Source organism: Pollicipes pollicipes, unplaced genomic scaffold (assembly GCF_011947565.3).
Source record: "Pollicipes pollicipes isolate AB1234 unplaced genomic scaffold, Ppol_2.1 Scaffold_4740;HRSCAF=5597_pilon_pilon_pilon, whole genome shotgun sequence".
NCBI lineage: Eukaryota > Metazoa > Arthropoda > Thecostraca > Pollicipedomorpha > Pollicipedidae > Pollicipes > Pollicipes pollicipes.
In genome coordinates, this window is record NW_023596545.1 from 24,919,249 (window position 1) to 24,930,710 (window position 11,462).

The 11,462-nt window shown below is 53.4% G+C and overlaps 1 long non-coding RNA gene across 1 annotated transcript; it reads left to right on the forward strand.

Moving 5' to 3' along the window:
- The first annotated feature begins 7,275 nt into the window (after positions 1 to 7,275).
- Positions 7,276 to 9,533, forward strand: LOC119099081 (uncharacterized). The gene is made up of 4 exons (XR_005094304.1): positions 7,276 to 7,326; positions 7,588 to 7,710; positions 8,086 to 8,506; positions 9,045 to 9,533. It is a non-coding gene; the product is annotated as an uncharacterized LOC119099081 (long non-coding RNA).
- The last annotated feature ends 1,929 nt before the right edge of the window (positions 9,534 to 11,462 follow it).

An 11,462-nucleotide genomic window follows, 5' to 3' on the forward strand; every position in this document is an offset into this window, starting at 1 on the left:
CGGCAGCTGAGCTCTCGTCTGGAGCATCTCGTGACCTCTGAGTCCGCAGCAGGGACGGCGTCAGGCCGCTGAACCGGAACCCCGCGTCAGGCGCGGCCCGGTAGCCAGGCGGGCCGCCTGACCTTGTCTGACCTCTGTGCTGCGCCGTGGTTTCTCGTCCTGCGGGCGCCACAGCGTGGCCGGGGAACGCCCGCCGCTCGCCCCGCTCCAGCCATCTTCAGGGGTGGGCGCTGGCCTGCCGGCGGCCGCTCAGTTGCGTCACGGGCCAATACCTCATGCATTCTGACCTTGGGCCCCGATGGGTGGCCTCTTTTGGCAGCTAGTCGTACTTGAATATTTCCCTGCGTTAGGCGCAGGCGATGTAAATGGCTTCGGCCCATGCCTTAGCAAGTTGCGGCCTCTAATAATGTGGCATACTTGACGGCCAGAGCACATTATTTAGCAACATTGATTATTATAGGCTTATAGCAGTTTTACCACAAGTTTCAGGCAACGTATTGGTGCCACAGAATAAAAGATGCGCCGATTAAGTATTATCTGCCACACGTCTTTGGCTTTAAAAAGGTATGTTGATCAAAGTTCGCACGCATGAGGTCTCCCAGATCACTTATTAGGTCTGAAACATTCGAAGCACTTTGATGCAATCTTGACAAGGCAAGCCAAATCTATCGCATCAGTGTTAAAGGTCAAAGTCGTGACAAGGCACGCCTACTCCTTCTCTGAGGTCAGCACCAATTACCGATAGCAGAGGTCACTGTTGGCAAAACAAAAACCGGTCGCGTGGTACTTGCCGCACCCTTTAAACGACTGCATATCATCTCGGTCAACCTCTAGTGCCAGTGGAGGTTAGACTGCCATCATCGATGACTTTGGCACGACCTTGGGAACGCCGCTGGCTGGACGCATTTCAACCCAGACCAGCCGGTTTTCTCTGCATACGCTCTTCCTTACCCTGCTCCGTCGCGTAGCGCGTCGAACACTCGGCCGACAGAACCCATGCAGTGCTGGATGTTACGAGCCTCAGGGTTTATGACGCGCGGCTCGGTTCGACAGGTCTGGGATTTGTTTCCGCTGTGAGGCGTGCATACGGGCACCTTCTTCCGTTATGGACGGCAATAATCCTGACGCTTTTCCATTGCCGTAAAGTGCTTCACTAAAGAAGTGAGTGTGAGAGCGGCGGTACCGGTGAGGGAGAACAGGTGAATCGCAGGGAGATCTCACGCCTGTGGAGACGGTGGTAAGCGGGCGTCACGCGCAGCCAGGCTGACGTAAGCTCCTTTTGTGTTAGTGGCGGCTATCGAGCGAGCAAGTGAGATGGAAATCCAGCCGAGGATAAAACCACCGCTCCATCGAGTATGACAAGGTTAAAGTAACTGCTGATTAAAAAAAACACTGAGCATTCTCTGGACGATGGCGCATTTAAAAACTTGCACTTGCACCCGAAGTGGACTGGTCGGAGTGCCAAAAAGTCGAAATCAATGGTATCTCCGTAGTTTCTGAAGACTTCGTCCTGTCTGCGCTTTCTGACCCGAATTTTGCGCTCGGCCGGATCCATCAGTCGCATCCTATGAATGCCGGAGAACCTCGGACGTAGTGAATACCGCGCGCATTTGGATTGGAAAGCTCCCAAACCATAGCCAGCCGAGGTGCCGCCGCTGGCTCACCGGATCTATCCAATAGCAAATCCCGCGGTGCACTTTAATTTCAGGATTTTATATGATCCAAGGTTTGCGACCTTTTGCGGATGTTCGGACCGCCTGCTGCTCCTCGAAACCGTGACACCCTCAGGGCATTTCATAAATTCTCTACTTGTGATATTGATCGTGCATTCGCGGCATTTATGGCGCGGCACCATATCGGGAGAATTCCAAGATGTCTGCTGGTTGAGCCGGCCGGCCGACCGACCCGGCTGGGAGCTGGCTCTTGTCGACGAGAAGACCAAGACCTACTTTGGGAACGGAGAGCGGGGAGGGGGGGGGGGGGGGTTGTCGTGGTTGTAGCAGAGCCTGGCCTTTCCATTAGCCACCAGCCCTCCCTACTCGCACACCGCATACGGACTGTCAGGCGCAATGGCGGTCGAGCGCCGGGGCACGTTTGCCACCGCTGCCTCTAAAAAGCGGCGGCGGCACTTTTTCGTCCGGTACCGAACGCCTGACACACAGTGAAAGGAGGCTGCCGGCCGACATGACCCTACCGGGGCCGTCAGCTCCACGGCAGCGGAGCTGGCCGGCTGGGCCGAAGCGGGTCGGTCTGGGGTCCAGTCCAGGCTCTGGACCGTTCCCCGCTCCGAGCCGGCGTCCGTTCACCTGTGACGTCACCAGACGATAAGGTCCCGCTCGCTTCCCAATGTTCTAGATCGTTTGCTGATACCATCCGCAGCGGGTTTCGTGCAAATTTCAACCCAGTGTGGGGGTCATGAGGTGCTTCCTTGACATGCCTCTGTGGCCTGTTTCATGGCATCGTGGCAGATTTCACTCCAGTGTTGGTGGTCATAAAGTGCTTCCTTAACATACCTCTGTCGCCTGTTTCAGTGCATCGTGGCGGGTTTGCTCCCCTCCGCTGATGAGGCGAAAGAGTTCCTCGACAGGGAAGAGGTAAATATTTTGCTGAGTCCGTGTGGCACATTTGACATCACCCAAAGCTGATTTTCACCTTTTAGGCCTCGTTACGCCCGTGGAAGCTAGGGCAGGGCTCGGCACACAACGCATAGCGATCATAAAAAAATCAACACATAACAAATCGACATAGAATTCTCAGGGCTCGGTTGGCGCACGGTTGGAATCATTTGCCTCAACAGGACCTGGTCGTGCAACCTTTGTGGAAAATGGGCTTTTCAATTCCAAGGATGCCGACTGCGAACGTCGTGCTCAGAACTGACTGATACCAAACGGTTTGACCCGATCCGCGACAGCACTGGGTTATGGAGAAGTCATACTTTATTCCATGCATAAACTGATATGACCGAACCAAGTTGCGGGAACTCTTTCCCGGATCGATACCGCGCTTCCGTCGTTCCCAGGGCTCGGAAGCAGCCCTGGCGGACATGCGCTGCGCGCTTCACTGCGCAGAGCGTGGCCAGACTCTCACAATCAAGCTGGCGATGTGCACGACCCCCACATCCGCATCAGCCGAGACTGATGGCGTGTTACCATCGAGTCGTTCCGCGTGAGGTGCCGCGCCTGCCGTGAGAGCTGCCACCTTGCCCTGGTCGTTGACCGTGAGAATCAGTTCTGATTTTTTAAAAAAGGCGCCAGCAAGTCACTCAACCGACAGTCCCGGGCTTGCACGTAGCCGCAATCCCATCATGCAAAAACAGCATGAGCTCCTGACATCATGGAATACCCCAATGCCTTGCCTGACTTGCCCGGCCCGACTTGCCTTGATGATGCCCGATCTGATGAGTATAGCTCGTTGTTAGCGCTAATGAGCTAACCAGCAGGCCAGTTCTCCTCTGCTGCTCACGCAAAACACACGCGCAATGCTTCAACACGATTTCCTAGATGTGCAGCACGCCAGTGTTGTGCTGGTGGTAAAAATGCGGCCACGAGAGCACGAGGCTTATGGCCGGTTGGACGCGTCCTCCTTGCTCCGGCCTGTGAACGGCCGCCGTCGGCGTCGTGTCACGGATCACGGCCGTGGCCGATGGCGCTGTCACGGCCTCAGACGATGGCCGCTAGTGGTGGCCATTGCCACGGTCACGGATAACGCCGATGGTGTGACGATGATGGCGTGACAAGCGGATAGCGCCAATGGCGTGACGATGATGGCGTGACAAGCAGCTATGACTCCTGGGCTGGGCCGCTTGTGTTATATGACTCCTGGGCTGGGCCGCTTGTGTTATATGTCTTCTGGGTCGGGCCGCTTGTGTTATATGTCTCCTGGGCTGGGCCGCTTGTGTTATATGACTCCTGGGCTGGGCCGCTTGTGTTATATGACTCCTGGGCTGGGCCGCTTGTGTTATATGTCTCCTGGGCTGGGCCGCTTGTGTTAACTCTGTGAACCAAGAGCCAAAACTTGGGAATTCAGACATTCGATAACGTACATGGCACACTGAACAGAGTGTGCGGTACGGCTCGACACGCGCACGGTGCTGTGTGAGCGGGGCGCGATTCAAGGCCGGCAAGAGCATTCAAATCTACAGGAAGTTTGAACAGTCCCGGAATGTTTGCTGGTCCGCCTTGGGCTTAGGAACGGCAAGGCTATCGTTCAGCTGTGGGCAAATATGGTCCGTCTTGGAGCCTTGCCGGCCATAACATGCTCGTGAGGCTACCGGGTAATCACCAAAAGTTATCACTTCACTGTCTGCTGCAACGGCCCAGAGCTCACACTGGAGTTTCGTCCCAACTGCATGGCGTGCGTGATTGAGACCAGCCTTCACATGTGCTCAGATCCCCGGTTAGCAAAGCAAGCTGTCAGGTTCCAACAAATAATTGTTTGTTATTGAACACTGTGCGATTTCTTGTTGTCATATATATATATATATATATATATATATATATATATATGCAGATGTATGTATTTATATACATGCATATATAAGCGATAGTATTTGTGTGGTACGCAGGACAGAATCATTTTACAGCTGGGACTTTGCATCTTACGCAGTTCCCTTCAAGCACATGCAATGTCCGACGCGCTGCCGTCCACACCAGCCCCGCTGTTGCCCCGGAGCTCAGCCCGCCTGCAGCACCGTGACGCGCCCCCTGTGTTGCAGTTCGCCCTGACCAGCCTCAGCTCGTCCATCTCGCTGGCTCTGGTCAACGGAGAGGTGAGCGGCGTGATGTGCAGGCCCGTTAGTGGAGTGAACTCCGGATCAGGCGCGTCCTTGGCCGCGTCTTGCGTTTTGTGTTTTATGGCAGCTCCACATCTAATTCAGGGTTGAACGTCATTCATCGGTGGGCGTTTTTCGATTTCGATCTCGATCTTGTTTTCAAGCTGGATCTTGCTGTGTCAGAAGGAAAGGGCGATTTCAGCCAAGTTTGAAGTAACATGAATAAATCCCTGAATCTTTGGCGCGACATTTGCGTCCAACATTACCTCAATGGACATTCCATCACTTTTTTCATAACAGCAAATTTCCGTATTAATCCTCCTTATGATTGCCTTTGGAATGAAGTCACCGGTATCATTTGCTCGGCCCGGCGATGGTGTTGGATTATGCAGCGATCCCCGCTATGTTTCAGTTTACCCAGAAGCGGACGGTGTCGCTCCGACTTTGCCCTAAGGACGAGATTAACAGCATCGGCACGGCTGAGAGCGCCCCCATTGACCCCGACCGTGTCGACTTGTCAGGTCAGTGACTCGGAGATCCAGAGGCTGCAGGCGACGGATAAGCTCAGCTGCAGTGTTTTCTAGTGTTCACCATCATGCTGGTGAATAGAACGCCTTTTTGAAAGCGGTGCCCTCCCGAACTGGCTATCTCCGGCATGGTACAATTTGGTGCTGTCGCTTCCTCGCAACGTATGTCGCCGCTGGCATCAACTGGTTATATTTGTCGTTTTCCATCGTTGTTGCCAGTGTTTAACCTAATATTGACAGTAACTGGCTGAAGCAAATTCCGGCGGCTGGTTTTGACCAGCTAATAAAACATATAAAAATATTGCTACGATTTAATGATGCATGATTCTGGAATGAAAACCCTTTGGCTTTCTGAGTCTCTGACAAATTGTGCCGGTATCAAACGGGTCAAACCGGTCCAACCTGGAAAGTGGCATAAGCTAGTTTCCACGGACTTAAAGACCTATCCTGGTACTTCAACCGCCAGTGATCTTCGTGCAAATACCTGCCAAATTTGAACCCATCCCACGCACCGCCGCTGCCGGCTATTTTCTGCGCTCTCTCTTTTTTTATCCTTCACACGTATCCCATGAGCTGTCCTAAGCCGTTTCCACGCCATTGGTGCAACATGGCAGCCACTTGGCTCGGCCCGCCGCCCGGCTGCGCCTGGTTCTGGTCCTGGTTCTCATCTACCGCCATGGGGAGTCTCCTGGTGGCAGCCGAACCCATGACGTTTGTGTCATGCTTGGCGCGCCGACGTTCGTTTTTGTTGTTAACTCGCATAGTTTGCTGAGCGCCGGACGGCAACGGTGTGTGTCAGGCGCCATTAAAGCCGCAGTAAAGGCTTAAACAAAAAGTCAGCGAGTCTTTTTTAGTCTTTCTTACAGCGAACCTTTTTGCCTCAGTTTTACGTGGAGTCCATGAGGCCCCTTCCTGATTTTAGCAACTTGAGGTCATCACTACCCAGACGCTTCGGCCGAACGTCTCTGCTACAGTGGCCTCCGTCCCCGCATTCTCGGAGCCGGCGTTGCCAGCCACTAACGCCGCGCCTCTACGTTCCAGGCCCCGCCCCCGTTCAGCCGGCCCTGGGTCTGGCTCCGGCCCGGCCGGTGGGCGGCCTCGCCCCCGCACGGCCGTTCTTCCAGTTCCAGTTCCCCGACTTCGGTGATCTGTTCGCGCCCTTCTTCCCGGTGGACGCGCCGGGGGCGGTGCCGGACATCGCCGAGCGGTTCCCCAGCCAGCGGCCGGCCGGCGGGCAGGCGCCCCTCGTTCCGGGCGCCGGCCGGCCCGGCGGCCCGTTCCCGTTCCCGTTCCTGCCCGCCGTGCCCGAGCCGCAGACTCCCACAGGTGAGAACTCTCTGGCAAAGCATGCCGGCTTGCTAGAATGTGTCGAGGAACGAATCCGACAGCCTCACATCGGTCAGACAAGCCCAGGACCACTTCCCATGCTATTTGCAGATGTCTTACAAAGTCTTGCTCCCGCTGCTCGCTGGTGACTTGCGGAACCAACCAAATTGATTCTGTCTGCGCGGCATAAAAGTCGGTCTTAGTATCATTGTCCACTACTTTGATTTCATTGCTTTGACACTCCTATGTTCTTGGCTGATTTCCTTACATATTCACCACGACGAATCGATCGCTCAAGTAACACGCGTGGAATACTGCAACGGCAATAATCTTTACTGCAAAACAATCAAATGCTCTGACAACTAACTTTGTTAATCGTGGAGAATGGCAAAAGCACAGGTGTGGAAGGGAATAGCAAGAGATGTAGCAATGACCCCAACATCTTTCACGAAAAAATGATGTCAGCAAGATAGTGATGTATGGAAGAAATTGACATGAAAGTGGGTTTGATTATCCCACTGTTGGGCACGGTCATACCCGATAATCGAAGACATGTGGTGATACTGGTATCAAGTTGTTTTGACCGTGAACTTTTACTTTGCAGACATTGATTTGACCAAGTGTAGCAACAAGAAGTTCGAGGTGTCCAGAGACATCTTCAACGTGGCCAACGAATGCCAGTACTCTGACGACTACAAGAAGGTGAGCGGTCGACTTTGCTGATGACTTCGTGGAATTGTGGACGACTCTGCTGATGACTTTGAGGAAATGCGGACTAATCACTGAACCCTGAATCGGCTCAGATCTTCGTAAGCTTCTCCAAGCAGCCTGTCATCGTTATTTATGGAATCGCCCACAGCCCAGAAGTTTGAACATTTCGGTTAGCTCGGTGGGATTGTCCTTGGCCATGTGGCCAAGCGACCATGTCGTCACTGACGAAACGCTTCGCTCTGTCGCCTGCAGTGTCTGACAGAAGGTCTGGGCTCCAATGGGGCGGCCGCCGAGCTGCTGGAGTTTGCCGCTGACCCCGATTACCACATCGTCGGCTCCAGCTTCTCCAGCTTCCACACCTCTATCAACTTCCAGGTACCTGGAGAGGGAGGGCGGTGGGGTGAAGTGCTGTCGTCAAGCCCCAGAAGTCGTGGTTAAACAGGGTTGTGAAGTTTGGCATATCGTCAAAGTTTGATCGAGTTTTTGATCGTCAAGTCCCAATTTGTGTCCAGCTGAACTTGTCTGGAGGCTTCACCCGAAAAGACCAGTCATCTCCCGACGATGTATTGATAGCGCACGGGCTAAAGAACCAGGCGTGATGTTTAGAAGTCAATGTCGAATTTTACACAAGTATTGACGCGCGGCATTCTGGGACAGCCATGCTGTTCCTCACGCTCAACATACACACCAGTGACTGTCTGTGTGCAGTCTGTCACATGTCAGCCTGACCGATGATTCCTTTGTTGCCAGGCTACTCAGAGAAATCAGATTTTCCTTAACCGCTGTCTGAAGATCGAGAAGCCCGAAGAAGTTTCCCAGTCCGCTGAGGCTTATCCCGAAGTTGTCCCGGAAGCTTCCGAGACGATCCCCAATGAAGCTGAAGACCCCGAGTACAATCCTGAGGTCTCCGGTCTCCCAGAAACCGCTCCTGAGGAGGCTGCCATTGCTCCAGAGGAGTCCTCGGAAGAGGTTCCTGTCGTCCCTGAAGAATCCCCTGAGGAGCTCCCTGCCTCCTCGGAGGTAGTCCCGGAAGAGATTCCGTCCGTCCCCGAAGTCCTCCCCGAAGAGGTGGCTGCAGCTCCTGAAGCTCCTGAAGCTCCCGAGGCTCCGCCCGCTGAGCCGGAGGAAGCTGCCGAAGCTGAGAAAACCGACGGCGAGGATGCCCCTTCCTGTGAGTGAATTATGCAAGGTTGCATTCACTGAATAGCAAGGAATACGAGCAAAGGCAAGGTCGTATAATCTTGACCGGAGCTGAGGAAAAGGGTGTCGCCCGGTTTCCTTGTTTCCTTCATCTGATAACTTAGCTCCATACAGTATTTTGTGCAAATAGATGGGGGAATCTGAAAGCAATCTGCTCAGTTTTTTTCTTTAACTTTGAAGGGACGCTTGCGCTGTTTGTTTATATATATATATATATATATATATGTATATATATATATATATATATATATATATATATATATATATATATATATATATATATATATATGTATGTATGTATATAAGTACTGCACCTGGGAAAGTGCTGGGCTTGCAGCAGTCTTGTTTCCGTGAAATACAGTAGTGCTTTTCACTCAAACTTACGAAGTCAAGATGGGAATAAATAATGGTTCATCCATCTCGGTTGGTAGTTTTCTTAATGTTCAACATGATAGTATAATAGCATACGGTAGGGATCATGACGATATCTCGTTTTTTGCACCTTTCAGACGAACCGTGAAAAGCTGGACAACGTTGGTGCCTTCTGGCTGAAAGAACGTCTGTTACGATGAGGTTGTATCACACTCAGCACCTGCCCTCACGCCGTGTCGTCTCGGGGCAGAGTTGACACGAGAGGTTAATTCCAAATGAAGGCGCAGAGAATGGCCAGAACAAACAAACTTTGTTGAAGAAGCATATTTATTTTGTTGTAGTCTTGTGTTTCACCGCGCGGTTGTGCATGATTGTTATGAGGGCTTCACGAGTATTAGTTCCAACGATGACCCGCGGTTTGCGCAAGAGCGTCGGCACTTGTTTAAAGCCGATGACGTGGGCGCCTGTAACCTGTGGTAGGCTCAGTCGAGTGTTCATTGCAGAAACCAGTCTTACCTAGTAATCATGGTGTGTAAAACGTTGAAGATTGGCATAAGAAACTTGCAAAGCTTGCGGGTGTGATAATGAACTGGATAGTGCTCGGAAATATATCCTTTCTAGTTACTTCACATTGTTTAAAAAAATCTGCCGTAGCATACCAGGGCTGCTTGGGTAAAAATGTTACGCGATCGTTCACAGCAGCAGTGAAACGCTTTTGTCGTCTGGTTTAACCAACTGTCTGTCAGCCTGAGTCCGAACGAACTGCATGAAGAGTTCGCACAGACGAACATGTAAAAAGGCGGTCATGTAAAACGCCAGCGGATGTCCACAGGAGCGTGAAACCCCTTCCGAACACTTGTTTGCTTACACCGCTTCCCCGCTTTGTATATTTTTCTTTTGATCTACCAAACTCAAGTAACTGAGCAAAAGAGAAGTCTGGGCGCAACACGCACAACAGTCACACGCATCAGCACATATGTGGACTCGGCAAGCACCCATTTCACTCGAGCCAATTCCCGACTTCCTGCCCCGCCGCCTCCGCGGCGTCTTTCCGCAGCGTCTACCACATTTTATCCTCGTCCAGCACGCCCTGCCGTCGTGGCTGTCGCAGGTCCAACCTCGCGGCGCTCGGCCGCCGGCCAGCGCGTGCCTCCGGGCGACGGCGCCCCTCCGCGCCGCCGACCGAGCGGGACACACGGCCCCGAATGCGGCCGCGAGGCGCTCCCGTCTCGCCGTAGCTGCCCGGCGCGGCGTCCACCGAGCGGTGAGCACGCTTGTGGCTCGAGCGCGAGCTGTGCCCGCCCAGGCTGTACCCGATGTCGCCCAGCGGCACGACCAGCACGTACTCGGCCTTCTCGCGCGGCTTGTAATCCACGTACTCGTGCACGCTCGTCCCGCGCGAAGCGTGCCCGTGGCTGTCATAGCTGTGGTCGTGGTAGCCGCCATAGCCGCGGTCGTATCCATAGTCGTAGTAGTGGTCACCGTAGCCGCGGTCGTAGCCACGGTCGTAGTGGTGGCCACCGTAGCCGCGGTCGTAGCCACGGCCGTGGTGGTGGTCGCTGTGCCCGTGCTTATATCCGTAGCCGCGGGCGTACGGGGTGTAGTGGTCGTGCACGATGTGGTGGTAGTGGTGGTGCTCTTGCTTGTCCTTGTTGTGGCGTCGCCGCCAGCCGCGCCTCGAGTCGCCCGCCAGCGCCGAGGATGCCAGCGCGAGCACGCACACCGTCGTCACGGCCTGCCGGCAGACGGTGCGGGCGGTGAAGACGGCCACGGAGGGGGGGGGGGGGGGGGCAGCACGAACAGTGCCGGCAGACACGCGGGACGCACGGCGCAGACGGCGCTGACTGCGAGGAAGGGAAATCAGTGTATGCAGTGCAGGCAGAGACAAAGCTGCCGACCGCGCGGACAGAAAGACGTGTACGAAAATGTTAACAGAGCAGGCAGAGATAGTAGCCTGAAATCCACATATCATAGGTCGACACGAAATAATGAAAAAGGTATAGCAGACATACGATATACGAGACGTCCAGAGATGAGGGGCCCACAGCACATACAGTGCAGGCATCCATCCATCCATCCATCCATCCATCCATCCATCCATCCATCCATCCATCCATCCATCACACCATCCAACCATACGTCCATCCATCTATCCATCCGTCCATATACATGATATATGCGTGCATACATACATACATACATACGCACATACCTACCTACCCAACTATCTACCTACCTACCTATCTACCTGCCTACACACGTACATTCATGCATGCATACATGCAGATATTCACGATGCCTGTACACACTCACCCACACCCACCCACACCCATACGGCATATATATATATATATATATATATATATATATATATATATATATATATATACTCACCTGTATACATACATTCATATAAACGTGCATGCGTGCATCAATACATGAGTACATGCATGCATACGTGCGTACAATCACGCGCGGCCAGGCACGAACGCGGTGTGCGCGTACACACAGGAACGAAAGGACAGGCAACCAGACAAACAGACAGGCAAACAGAC